We start from the raw sequence: 14,724 nt of genomic DNA on the forward strand, positions 1-14,724 counted from the left end.
CCAAGATTAATACAATTATTTGTCTCCATGGTGTTGCAGAGTGGAACCTATTAATATTACTGCCTATGGCAACTCATGCAAATGTGGCTAACCCACTCACGTAACTTTGGTGTTAATTTATTATCCGTAGGCTGGAAGTGAAATGGCTAGGCTCACGATAGTCCTGGTTCTGTTAACATAGCCCACATACAGACCTCCAACCTACAAAACAAATAATACCAAAGAAGAGAACAGTGCCATCCCAACAATTTAGCTTTCAGAGACTGCACTGATAGAAAAAAGAAAAGCTTAGCAGTAATACAGAAATTTCATGTTGTGCATTTTGTTCAATCTGTAAGCGTTGAGCTTTTTCACAAATACCCTAAAGGCATGATGGGGTTCTCACCTTTCACTAGCACTACAAGAAAATGGGTCTCAAAGGATCTCTGGAGAAGCCACCATGAAATCCTTAGCGAGATCAGAAACTTGGAATCAAATGCACAATGTTGAATGTGTGTAATATTCTGTGATCTTGTAGAGGAAATATTGTTTAAAGAAGTCCACACCGATGCAGTGCACACACACACAAAAACAACTATCAGTGCATTACAGCTCCCCTGTGCCTTGGATGTGTTTTTGAGGTTGTCTTCACTACAGTGCCAGCATCACAGAGGTTTGAGCTACAAAGAAAGACCTCCCTGTTTGCTTGCCTCTCTGCATAGCAGTAAATTCTGTATTTTATCTCCACACTATAAACACCCCAAACAGTGCCCGCTTATATCCCCAATAGATTCTGTCACTCGAGGTTAGTCCGAGAGGGAATGAAAGAATATTTCACATTTTCAATTATTGCCTTCGAATTCGGGCTTAAGGAGCCGCATTACTCTACGGAGCTAAGATTTTTATGTTTATGTTGAACTGTTTCCAGTGTGTCTCTTATATCAAATTGGAAATGCAGAGTACTTTGTTTTCCACAGCAAAGGAAACATCCACCCTGAAACACTATCTGTACCTAGTCTTCATGGTTCTGGTGTCTCATCTTACAAAAGATAATAAAGCTAAAACAAAACAGTGAAATATTGAAATATCTGTCTTAAAAGAAGCACAAATTAGTGTATAAATTTATTTCTACACATGCATGGGTGTCTTTTAAACAGGAAGTTTTCCTTTAAAAAAAAACCCATCTTCATCCATAATGATGTCAAGAACTTGACAAAGAAAAGTCTTTTATCCCTAACTGTACAGAAATGTTTCCATGTAGGTTAAAGGTGTAAAACACACAGAAAAGCTAAGCTAACAAAAATACCCATGTATGTGTGTACAGGCCATCAGGTAACAGGAGTTAAGATGTGCAGTTATATTTTAAAATAAAAAAACGTTTATGGAGGCTACAGTAGCAACACTAAAGTAGGAGTAGCACTGCTAACAAACAGCTAACAGTATTGTACAACAGAGTACTGTAACTGTTTTAACATTAAAAAGATGTAATGTTGTAATTTAACACAGAAAATTCTTACAGTACCTGCTCAAACATAATAGAGCCATAATAAACAGTGTGTCTGCTTATGAGATGGAAGAGGCAGTTCCTCCAGTATTGCTGCTACTTTTGTTCTTTCCACCTGCACATTCAAACCAAAGCTGTGAGGCTCCAGGTCTCCGAGTGGCATAAACGTGTTATCCTGGATGGCAGGTACTAGCACAATTTGTTATTTAAATTGGAAGGCTTGTTGTTTATACTAGCACATACTTGTAGCCAATCTGGAAATAAGATACCCATATGCTATTTAAATTTTTAGATAGCAACATTTACCTGAACTGACCTTTAAATACGGACCATTCATTAGCTTAAGGATTAGGGATGGGTACCGGTGTCCGGTGCCATGATGGCACCGGTTCTGACATAAACGGTAGTAACCAGACCGAAAAGCAGCGCACATTTCGGTGCTTTATTTCGGTGCTTTTTTTTCCTGAGCTGTGATACACTTCTAGCCAATCATTTTACGTTTCCCAGGATAGTAGGCGGGGCCAGGTACGTACGTTCTGTTAGAGCAGAGCTACAGATTAAAAATGTCCAAGGCGAAGCGGTCAAAAGTCTGGCTGCACTTCACAGCAAAATATGCAAACTCAGCAGCCTGCAACAAGTGCTTTAAGCTGATACTGTGATACTGTCAAAGGAGGAAACCCCTCAAATCCGATGAAACACCTGGCGACGCATAGCGTTTTTTTTTAAAAGCCGAGAAATGCGCCGTATTTGATAGCTTGCTGCGAGACCTCACACTGTGCACGTTGGGTGGGTTGCCAGTTATCGGACCCGGAGCAACATCCCCCAAAAACCCGAAGAATAGAGTCCTGGCCCCTAGCCCTGCCAGTGTAGCAGAAATGATGAGGATATTGATGCAGCAGCAGCCGTTCTTCTCTGCGTGAGTCGCTTAATGTTGTTCAAGTGTAATTTACGTTGAGTAGGCTAACCACGTTATTACATTAATGCATGTAAGGTGAACTAGCAAACATCATCATAGCTACATGCGGCTGTCTTCTTGTTTGATGGCAGATACTCCCTTCACCCTGGACAAAAAGGCTAAAATGACCAAAGAAAAAGTGGGAAACAGCTGAACATGAGAGGTTTTTGGACAAAGTTTGTGTTTTTTTTACCATTGTTTAAGCACTGCTTCCAGCCAAGAGTGATACCATATATGCCACATAGCTGCTAACATTGTTATTTTTTTACAAAAAACAAACAAACAGCTGAACATGAGAGGTTTTTGGACAAAGTTTGTGTTCTCCATTCTTTAAGCACCGGTTCGAGCACCGTTTAAGCACCGGCACCGTTTCAAAAGTACCGATTTGGCACCGGTATCGGATAAAACCTAAACGATACCCATCCCTATTAAGGATTAACACCTTTTTGCTATATGTAGCGCCTGAATTAGAAAAACAAGTAGCAAATTTGTAAACCATAAAAAGAAATGCAGCATAAAATAAATACGCAGGATAAAGAAAACTGAATGTACCAAAAGAAAAAAAAGCTACAACACTTCATCCTAAAATAGCTCCTGCAATGCCCTGGACATCACAGATGGATTGTGCACCCAAGGAATGACTAATTCCCGCTGCTAGAATGTCAGGTTTGCATTGGTGGGTTTTATCTTCTTGCAGAGCTTCTTTTCATTCCTCTCTAGCCGTCTAATATGGGACTGATTTACACCTGGGATGCCAGGTGAGTGTAATTAACAGTAATTAACTAGCTGTGAGGATGGAAAACCAACACCCGTGAGTCCCAAGGAGTTACAGAAGGGGCTCAGAATGAGCGAACACAGTGACAGAGTGTTTGCACATGACTTCAATAGTCCTAACATAGCTAAATTCCTCTCATAGACATCTGCACTCGCATTCAAACATCTGTCACTTCAGCTTGGGCAAATAGAGCTGGAAGGGGGGGAGAAAGAGCACTTTGGATTTATCATTATAATTCCAGCTACATGGCTTCAAAGACCTGAGCAGGTACCAAGGACGGTGATAAGAAAAGCAAGGACAAAACCTGCTGCCTCAGTCCTAGAGATGCCCTTTACAGTCTTACACCGTTCAACTTTAATAATGCTGTATAAGTGTAGTCTCCTTCAAAACAATAAACATTGTCTTTTTTTCTCTTCGTGCTAGCAGAGCTATGAGCTAGTTTTTCCTGTTGCTAGTAATCTCTGAAAGGGATAAAAGTTAATAACTCAATGGGTAAAAAAGAAAAAAAGGAAGGAACACCATGTACAATTTTGAGAACCCTATGAGAATTGAGCTTTAAGATAAGTTTTCAGACCCTAATTAGCCTGTTAGGGCTATGGCTTGTTAACAATCATTATAAGGAAAGGCCAGACTATGAAAGTTTCAAAGCAAGTGGTGCCGAATGTCACGAAAAGATTATCTTTCCTAGGTTTAAGCATGGGGTTGAATCAGTCGGGCTGCTGGCTTGAGTTGCAGCCTGTGGCAATGGTAGAGAGAAGGATAGATTCAGTTAAAAACCAGCAAAATTCTGGAAGGATCTCATTGTGATAATGATCCAAAACAGAGCCAGGAATCTTCCATGGGCTACCTCAAAACATGCAAGATCAAGGTTTTATCATGGCCGGCAGGGGCAGTCAATTCTTTCTCTTAGTTTTTTTGAAACTATGAGTTGTTGCTTTAACTATTTAAAAAGTCATCTGGCATTGTATAATACAGATCGCCGCTAATTACTGTTTGCAGGGGAATATTATTGATTGTCGGAATTTTAATGAAATTCTTACTGAATGTTGATTTGGATTTGAAGCTAATCATTTCTGTCTGATAAGATTTAAAGCGCTGAGGCTGCAGCGCTCACAGGCAAAGGTGTTTGAAATAGAACAAAAATAAGCGAAACCGTTTTCTATAAATGGCGTGAACTCTGAATCCTGACACCTGAAACATTTATTTTTTCATCTTTGGTCTAAATTATCTGGTAAACCTTTCTCCCAGCAAATATTTTGACATGTCACAGCAGGAGAACGTGCAGGTAACAACAACAGGGTTTCATTCCATTGAAGTTACCCAGGAAGCTAATTGTGCTTTTCCAGCAATGTTAAGTCTTTTTTAAGACAATGCCTGCTGTGTTACTCTGATTTCATATGACATATTGTTGTGTTGCATAACACATAATTCTAAATGGGGTTCTGATATATATTAAAAATATCTATAGTCTTTAACCTTGGCTCCTCCACGAGAGGCCCGTGGAGGGTCCTGTGAAGTATCTTAGCTGTTTCTAGGACTGAGCTCTTCTGGACAGAGATCTTGGATGTTGTTCCTGGAATCTGCTGGAGCCACTCGCCCAGCTTAGGAGCCCTGAGTACTCTGACTACTCTAATTACCATTGTTGCCTCCAGCCTATACATCTTCTCTAGCTCCTCTCTCAACCCTTGGTATCTCTAAAGCTTCTCATGTTCCTACTTCTTAATGTATCTGGTTGGTTAGCCATCACCAGTTTGTCCGTCTGTATCTCGAAGTCCCACAGGATCTTAACTTCCAGGCCATACTCGGTACAAATGTTCCTGTACACTATGCCAGCTGCTTGGTTATGGCGTTCCCTGCCTGCTAGCATCTTGCACCCTGTTGTTATGTCCGGACTGTCTCAGAGGGATCTTTGCACAGCCTGCATCTGAGATCTAGACCCCGTGTCTATCGAACTTGTGTTTGGACCTTGATCCTTTGCTGCCACGTTTGGGGCCTTTGTTCTGGCTTTCAGTCCAGTTTTGCCAAGCCACTAGTAGGATTTTTCAACATCACCCACTCCTTTTATCTGCCAGTGGTACATGATGTCTGTGTGTGCACACAAAATAAAAAAATGAAATTCTGTATGAGAATTAGTGAGCTTATTACAGTTGCCAGTAGGTTTTGCTACCTTTGGAGTCAAGCTTGTATTGATTTTCTTACCTTGTCAGTTTGTGTGTGTGTGCTTTGGTGGTAAGTAGCTTAGAATTAAACTACATACAAGTGCATCAAAAACTAACCTGATAGTAAAAACATGCGCTTTCTGGTCTAAGAGAAACATCAAGTCTGACAGGTGAAGAATTTGCTTGCAGACTTAAGCAGTTTCATACACTGCTGTGTGTGTGTGCGTGTATATGTGTGAGCATAGCAAAAACTGAGCACACCTACTGTAGGGGAACTACATCAAAGGTGGTTGTTGGTGGAGTTCTTCGGCACGTGTTTGTAGCTATCAGAGATTTAGGCAGTGAATATCTCTTGGGCGATTGTCCATTTTTAGACATCTCGTAATGTTTGTAAAATATCCTTCACAACTAACAATCTCTGATGTACCTTACCCTCAGCTTCATCTCAGTTTTCATAAAAAGCATAATAATATGATCAATAATTGTTTGAAGAAAACAACATCCTTGATTGTTGACCTATTGCCATTGCTGTCAACAGCAACCTTTTTTGATGCTAGACAGAGCATTGCTGTCGCAAAGCTTTCTACTAGGTGTAACTTCAGTCGGAGAGTATAGCAACGGTTAAGGATACAGTCATGAAACTTTACAGGTAGCTGAGATCAGACTTAATGAGTCACTTCTTTACAACATACGGGATCAATCTCCCACTATAACACCCCTTCGGATTCCATTATCCCGCACCATGCTCAACCCTGGGGCATAAATGAGCACCACATAGTCAAACCAACTGACAAGGCACATTTACATATAGGATGTCCTTTAGCGTGTGTGCCGTCATGCCCTGGATTATGATATAAAGCTGAATTTATCATTATGAGATGTGCCTTCACACAAGTGGCTGACACTGTTGCCAGCATTCACACGATGTGCTCCTCTGTTGTTCATTAATTTTGTTGCCAAAACACTAGTTGTTGGTAGATTTTGTCTGCTTGAGTTAATTTATTCTCTTCCAGTCAATTAGAAACATGGAGTCAGAAGAATCAGTCAGCTTGGTGTGAGCTGTGTTGATGCAATGTGTAGTTACAGAAGGTAAAAAAAAGTATTGAACACGTCACCAAATTTCTAAGTAAATATATATTTTAAAGGCAACGTTGGTAACAGCCCATCCAATCCACACATGCAAAAAAAAAAAAAAAAAAAATCAAACCATAAATGTCTATAAGGGAAATAGTATAGAACACGCTTACTGAGATTTATTTATTACTTAGTACAAAAGCCTTTGCTGATGACAGCTTTGAGAATGCTGAATGCATTGTTCAGGTGTTCTTCCACACAAACAGTCTTTCATTGGTCCCTTTTGTGAACTCTGAGCTTTAGTTCCTTCTGTAGCTCGTTGGCTGGATTCTGGTCAGATGATTGGCCCGGCCAGCTTTATTTTTTATCTGAAACTAGTTGAGTTTCCTTGGCTGTGTTCAGGATCGTCTTCTCGCTGAAACGTCCACTCTCATTTCATCTTCATCATCCTAGTTGATGGAAGCAGCTTTTATATTTGGTGTGGTGCTTTTGGAGTGACAGGCAGTGCCTTTTGACCTCCAAACACGGTGTGTATTATGGCATCAAAGAGGTCGATTTCCAGAGTTTCTAGTACTCTTGCCAGGACTGACTTCCCTGCCCCCCAGGTTGCAGTCATTTCAGATCAGTTAGAATCTGCAAATGATGACTTTCAAACTGTGGTTAAATTAATCAAGCTCACATAAACTAGGGAAACACTGAATGCGTTAAGGTCGCTACACAAGACAGCCCCTTTATTTACACGTCCTTGCTAAGATAAGCTATCCAGCTTTGTGTCTGGCTAAACACACACATAATAATGGAATCAGTCTCCTCGTTTAACTCATGACAGGAGAGTGAACAAGCATTTTTTTCTTTAAAATGAATGAAACTCCCTCTTTAATCAAGTCAGAATTACCATAGAATGACAATATCATGACTTCACGTTTAAAAAAAAAGATATCATCATTTTTTTATCTTTTCCAATGGTACTGCAGTGTGGTGTCCAAACATTGAGATTAACATGCAAATGTAATCAGCAGCCTCTCTGTCAACTGCACTTCAAAGCACAATGGAGCACTTGAATCACTCTTTTTTTTAATCAATACGCTAATTTTGATTTTATTGTTGTTGAAGTGTTTGGTGTCAAATTTTTTGTTCTTTTTTTTTCTTCTCACATGTACAAAGCATTCAATTTATTTTATTTCCAGATAGTAAACCCAGTATTTATGCGATTCGATTTTTTTTTAGAGAAGAATCTTTTTGTGGCAAAAGGTCAAAAGAAATTAGTCTACTTGGAATGAAAGAATGTGCAATAATATGTAGCTTCACAAAGAGATCTGCTGCTGTGTTTTACATTGTTTTTCTGACATTTCTTCTTTTAAAGAGTCTGCACAGCAGAGAGAAGCAGACCAAAAAAAAGGAGGATGAAGAATGTAACAAAGGTCAAAAGTCTTGTTTGTAGTAAGGCTCAGGCTCAGGCTTACTTGGCTTATATGTAAGACTCGGATGGTTACGTGACTCGAACACTAAGCATATTAAAATGTCTTTGACTACTGACAAAGAGTGAGCATCATTTGGCAGGATGTGTTTCAGAGAGCATAAATGACCACGTAATGGCACTGTCAAAACGAATCATGTCAAGCTGTTTTAGATCTCTAAAATGTTTGACTCCCGCATCTAGTCTCTCGACTGCAAATGTTTAAAATGCAGGTTGATTCTGCGCAGCCCTCAGGTCAAAGGAAGCAGGTGCTCATGAATAAAGAGGATGGTAAATATGCGTGAAGTTATTAATTACAAGCCTGATATTTTTACAAGGCGTCTCTGTATTTTCACCTGGGCCAGTCGGGCACGGTTGTCAATACAGTTCTTCTTCTCGTGCCTTTTGTGTGGCTTGTCTTCCTCCCTCACCTTTTCTTTTTGAAGCTGGTTACAGCCTGCTGTCAGGTCTACAAAGATGCAATGTCCCAGTGCTAAAGTGGCACTCAGACTTTTCCTTTGGCACAAACTGTGATTATTTTTGTAAAATCTGTTTTAGCTTATTCCTGTTTTATGCAGCGCCGGTCAGTGAGGAGCATTTGTTTAGTGCCTGAAGCTAAAATGATAAGATGAGGATGCAAATGCACCACGACACATTCAAAACAGCTGCACCAAGGATTGTCAGGGTTTTCTTTACTGACCTTTGTTTAAGACATTGAACAAAGTTTCTCGCATTTCCTCTGTTTAGCCGACATTTATGTCCATGATTTACTGGATAAGTGAGTATATTTTGCTGCATGTCTCAGTCACAATTATCAGTACTGACCTAAAGAGTCAATGCTCACTTTCAATGAAGGATGACAATAATGCTAATCATTGGTGTGGTGTTGCTGTAGCGCACTACAAAAATGCGCCACCATTTTTTTCTCAAGAAATGGAATATTCACTCAATAAAAGGTTAATGTGGTTTAAATTCATTCACCACCACAGCAACTAAATGGAATGATCAAAGCTGATGATTTTTAAGGTGTTTTGATTGATTAACAACCCCAACTCCTGCACTGAGTAAAACAAAAGAAGACATTCCACCTTAAAAGCTACACCTTGCTTTTTTAAAATCTCTTGCCTATATGTTAATTTTGAAAGATAAAAAGGCGTCAAAAGAGGGGAGAGAACATGTAACTATCCCAGTGGAACAGAAGAAGGCAGGACACTGGGATTTGAAGGTGGTGTGACAGCAGAGATAGAGATGTGGCCAGAAAGACAAAGAACTTTCTGAACTATTCAAAGTCTGTCTAACATTTCATCGTGTGGTCAGCTATAGTTGACTAATAAATGTGAGGCTGGGTTGCTGTCCTAAGTTGCGTTAGATGTGGCTGTAATGATAATACTGAATAATTGTAACGACATGAGCACAAAACACAACACACCAGGATGCTGATTTCATTTCCATAGAAAATATCCTGATAATAGCATTTAGATTGATGTTGTTGCTTTTGGAATATTTTAAATCAGAAGTGTCGAACATAAGGCCTGGAGGCCAGAACTGGCCCACAGAAGGAAAATTCAGTTTTACTTATATAGCACCAAATCACAATAACAGTCACCTCGTGGTACTTTCAATTATAAGGCAAAGACACAACAATCAGACACTCGCATGAGCAATGTTCCCTCTAATTTTTCATGTGTCTGAGCAAACACACAAACTCCCTGAGCGATCTCATGGACCACTGTGAGCGACATCAGACGTGTGCACTGTGGTCACACGTCTGACGAAGTTACATGGTTTATTAAAATAATCAAATTACAGCATTTACATTTATGTTAGACTACTTTTAATTAACTGCTTTAGCCCACTTACAATAAAAAATTTAAAATCTTGTTCATGACCTGTGTAGTATGTCAACACTATTGGAAGTAAAAAAAACTTGAACTCCAAATTTTTTTTAAATAAAACTGACTTGTATTATGAGTCTGTGGTCTGGGAGAGAGTCCTGTAACATAAATGTATGTTATGCCTTGTATGCAGACTATACGTTTCTCTGTCTACAAAATACAGTATATAATGACCAATGTTAGGCAATTAATTCTATAGTTACTCAAAAAAGTTACTGAGTTATGCAAACAAAGTTTTCTGCAGCTGTTTACCTAAAAATGCAGCCAAGGCGTTTTTAAATAAACATTTCAAACTATTTACAGAACAATCAGCTGTTCTGCATCAAATCTGATGCCACACAAATTATTTGTGCCACTCCAAAAAAATAATTTCTGTCCACTATGAGATGAAGGAGAACAACAGCCTGATACATGCAGGCCTGACAACAGGAGATGTATCACTGCTGTATCACTGCTGTATCACCTGTAACATTCAGCAGTGACACACACAACAAAACTATTGACTACACTACACACTAACTACACAAGATTTGCGCTAAACGTTGTAAATCTCTCACATCTCAAAACACCGCCGTCACTCCTAAAACTTCCTCCCGTTTCTTAACAACTAAATGCCATGTGTTGATTGGTCGACATGGTACATTTTTTTCGACCAATGGGAAAGTGTGGTGGGTTTTTTTGTTTTCGTCTTTGCTCACAGGCGGAGAGTGCTTTTGAGCGTTTTCCTTATAAAACACAGTTATTACCGTTTCTTCCCGCAGTAAATATGAACAACAATAGTATTCAGGAAGAAAACCAAACATTGCAAATATTTTTATCATAACTCTGGTTTTTGGTGGCCTATCAACACAATTTAAAAACTGGTATGAAGTCCACACTTGTTCCGTCTGTCCTGCTCACATCTCCAGTGGTTGTACATGTTGTCATTAACGTGGCTTCACTCCACATCAGCCATGCCGCTTTGCTAGCTAAATCACTGGTGTCAGCACATATTTACTTTAATTTCAATTCAGGTTAGATTTTTTTGTTGTGTGCCCAACGCAGAATCTCTCTGCGCAGAGACCGTGCTAACAGTGCGCAATTGCGCACGTGTGCAGCTTAGAGGGAACATTGCCCATGAGCACATGGCAACAGTGGAAAAGAAAAACTCCCTTTTAACAGGAAGAAACCACCACAATCAAGCTCAGCCACGGGCAGTCTACTACGACTGATTAGGGGCAACAGGAGGGAGACAGGACAAAAGACACTACGGAAGACAGCTGTGGATGAATAATAGCTAATGATTAAATGGGTACATTAAATGGCTCATTGGATACATGCACTTCTTTCTTCTTCTTCAGTCTTTTTAATGTAAAAAAAATCGACCACATCTGTTACAGTCACATATCATGTGGTGCTTGATTCAGCACGGTCAGACCTTTCCAGCAAATCTAGGTTGGTGCTTCTGGGAAAATCTCTGCAAAAAACTGTCAAAAGTATATGAATCAATTCATCACTTATTCACATAGTATTTGAAATGTTAGCCTATTGTACATGTGTGTTTGTAGAGCTGTATTTCCTCAATACATCAAGATAGTGACATTCTGTTTTTTCAGACATGTAGAGGAGTCCACTGTCCTCTGTCTCACCTGGTTTGGAATGAATCAGAGCTTCCATTATTAAATTACACGAATTCAGGTGTAGCATCTCCCATTGGGTTTGTCTTTATTTTGTGTTTTTTTTTATTTACAGTGGGGCAAAAAAGTATTTAGTCAGCCACCGATTGTGCAAGTTCCCCCACCTAAAATGATGACAGAGGTCAGTAATTTGCACCAGAGGTACACTTCAACTGTGAGAGACAGAATGTGAAAAAAAAAATCCATGAATCCACATGGTAGGATTTGTAAAGAATTTATTCGTAAATCAGGGTGGAAAATAAGTATTTGGTCAATAACAAAAATACAACTCAATACTTTGTAACATAACCTTTGTTGGCAATAACAGAGGTCAAACGTTTACTATAGGTCTTTACCAGGTTTGCACACACAGTAGCTGGTATTTTGGCCCATTCCTCCATGCAGATCTTCTCGAGAGCAGTGATGTTTTGGGGCTGTCGCTGAGCAACACGGACTTTCAACTCCCGCCACAGATTTTCTATGGGGTTGAGGTCTGGAGACTGGCTAGGCCACTCCAGGACTTTCAAATGCTTCTTACGGAGCCACTCCTTTGTTGCCCGGGCGGTGTGTTTTGGATCATTGTCATGTTGGAAGACCCAGCCTCGTTTCATCTTCAAAGTTCTCACTGATGGAAGGAGGTTTTGGCTCAAAATCTCACGATACATGGCCCCATTCATTCTGTCCTTAACACGGATCAGTCGTCCTGTCCCCTTGGCAGAAAAACAGCCCCATAGCATGATGTTTCCACCCCCATGCTTCACAGTAGATATGGTGTTCTTGGGATGCAACTCAGTATTCTTCTTCCTCCAAACACGACGAGTTGAGTTTATACCAAAAAGTTCTACTTTGGTTTCATCTGACCACATGACATTCTCCCAATCCTCTGCTGTATCATCCATGTGCTCTCTGGCAAACTTCAGACGGGCCTGGACATGCACTGGCTTCAGCAGCGGAACACGTCTGGCACTGCGGGATTTGATTCCCTGCCGTTGTAGTGTGTTACTGATGGTGACCTTTGTTACTTTGGTCCCAGCTCTCTGCAGGTCATTCACCAGGTCCCCCCGTGTGGTTCTGGGATCTTTGCTCACCGTTCTCATGATCATTTTGACCCCACGGGATGAGATCTTGCGTGGAGCCCCAGATCGAGGGAGATTATCAGTGGTCTTGTATGTCTTCCATTTTCTGATGATTGCTCCCACAGTTGATTTTTTCACACCAAGCTGCTTGCCTATTGTAGATTCACTCTTCCCAGTCTGGTGCAGGTCTACAATACTTTTCCTGGTGTCCTTCGAAAGCTCTTTGGTCTTGGCCATGGCGGAGTTTGGAGTCTGACTGTTTGAGGCTGTGGACAGGTGTCTTTTATACAAATGATGAGTTCAAACAGGTGCCATTCATACAGGTAACGAGTGGGGGACAGAAAAGCGTCTTACAGAAGACGTTACAGGTCTGTGAGAGCCAGAGATTTTCCTTGTTTGAGGTGACCAAATACTTATTTTCCACCCTAATTTACGAATAAATTCTTTACAAATCCTACCATGTGAATTCATGGATTTTTTTTTCACATTCTGTCTCTCACAGTTGAAGTGTACCTCTGGTGCAAATTACTGACCTCTGTCATCATTTTAAGTGGGGGAACTTGCACAATCGGTGGCTGACTAAATACTTTTTTGCCCCACTGTATTGGCTGAAAACTATTCAGCCTTACCTTTTCTCAGTGGTTCCTGACTTTCCATGTTTGTCTCCCTAATAATAATTTCCTGTTTCACTTTGTTTTTCCTTATCTTTGTCTGTTGATTGCATATAAAAGATGGATGGATAGCCTCCAGGTCTGAATAGTGAAGCCAGTTTGTTGTGTTGAAGTTCAAGTGCTTGTCACCTTTGTAGGTGATGGTCTCAGCCATTAGTTTTAAACCACATTAAATATAACGAGATGGTTATTTTGTAAATAAGAGTGAAAAGTGAGCATAAATGTATGTTATGCCTTGTATGCAGACTATATGTTTCCAGTGTTTGGGATTACAGGACCCAGTCTCATGATTTCAGCTCTGTTGCTTGTGTATTTCTAGTCTGTCGATTTACTCATCCATTCTCCTCGTGTTCCTCATGCCTAAACTCGCCTTGTGTTTCAAAGTTTAATCAGCGTTATATTAAAGCTGAACCCAACTCCTACTTTGTGTCCTGCATCTGGGTCCCCATTTTGAACACGCATCACACGGAGGTTGTTAAAATTCAGCTGCAGCGGTTACCGTCTAATTGCCCTTTTAAATGAAGTCAAATCAAATTTTTGGTGTGCGATAAATGAGAAAAGTTTGAACTCCGCCTACTTTCCAGAGAAACTGTAAGCATGATTAAAGAGCGAAATCAGAAAACCCATCAAAAATCCTAAAAACTCTGACAACACGTTATCCAGAGCAGTGCTCTAATAGCAGCAGCTAGACAGGTGAGCACCTGGGTTCACCGAGGTAATGCTGTGTGTGTGACAGAGTGAGCGAGAGGCAACTGCGATGGAAAGTATAATGGTGGGTGGTGGGGTCTTAAAATGACAGAGACGAGCTGCTGATCAACCCCGAGGGGTCCCATCCTGGGGTCATGTGTCATTAGCTCAGTCTGAATTGGTGGCAGACTATGGGACAGCCAAGCAGCGGGGACGGCGATGCTGTTTTCATGGCTGAGTGGAAAGCGCTCGCGGCCATCGCCTGTCCTCACTTTGCCTCTTTCCAAGGGAATAAGCTCCACGCAGGCAGTGTCAGGCGAGCAGAAGATTCCTCCCACTCCCTCAGCTGCACTGCCAGATGCATATTACGAGTGCATATTACCTTATTTTGACAATTTCATGTTGTTGTGTGGAAAACTGGCAGCGGTAATTTAATTTTCAGGCATAAAAACAATCAGTGTTTACATTAATCTGCTCCTATTAGAGTTCGTTCAACATATCTAAGCAAATTGTGCACTGGTAGCCTGGAGCTACTGTACATCAGCAGCACAAAGGCTGAAGACGGCTGAACCGATTTGTAAATAAAGAGCACAATCGGAGATGGAGTTTACATCTGCTGTCCGTCTTTTCTCAGTCGTAGCGACGATACTATTTAAATTTAGATCATGAGTCACGCTGATAGGCGTGCAAGATCTGGAGTGAAAGCTAAATTACTGCCACAGAACCTGAACACAGAAGTGTTGATGGTGCTGAAAGTGGAACACAAAAGTAGAGAGCTGCCAAGCTATAAAATTACACAGCAAGCTGGGTGAAAAGATGATTACGGGCAATTATGCAG

The sequence above is a fragment of the Rhamphochromis longiceps genome, linkage group LG23 (genome assembly GCF_057381845.1).
Source record: "Rhamphochromis longiceps isolate RC_006_pf linkage group LG23, R_longiceps_female_GT1.1, whole genome shotgun sequence".
Classification (NCBI taxonomy): Eukaryota; Metazoa; Chordata; class Actinopteri; order Cichliformes; family Cichlidae; genus Rhamphochromis; species Rhamphochromis longiceps.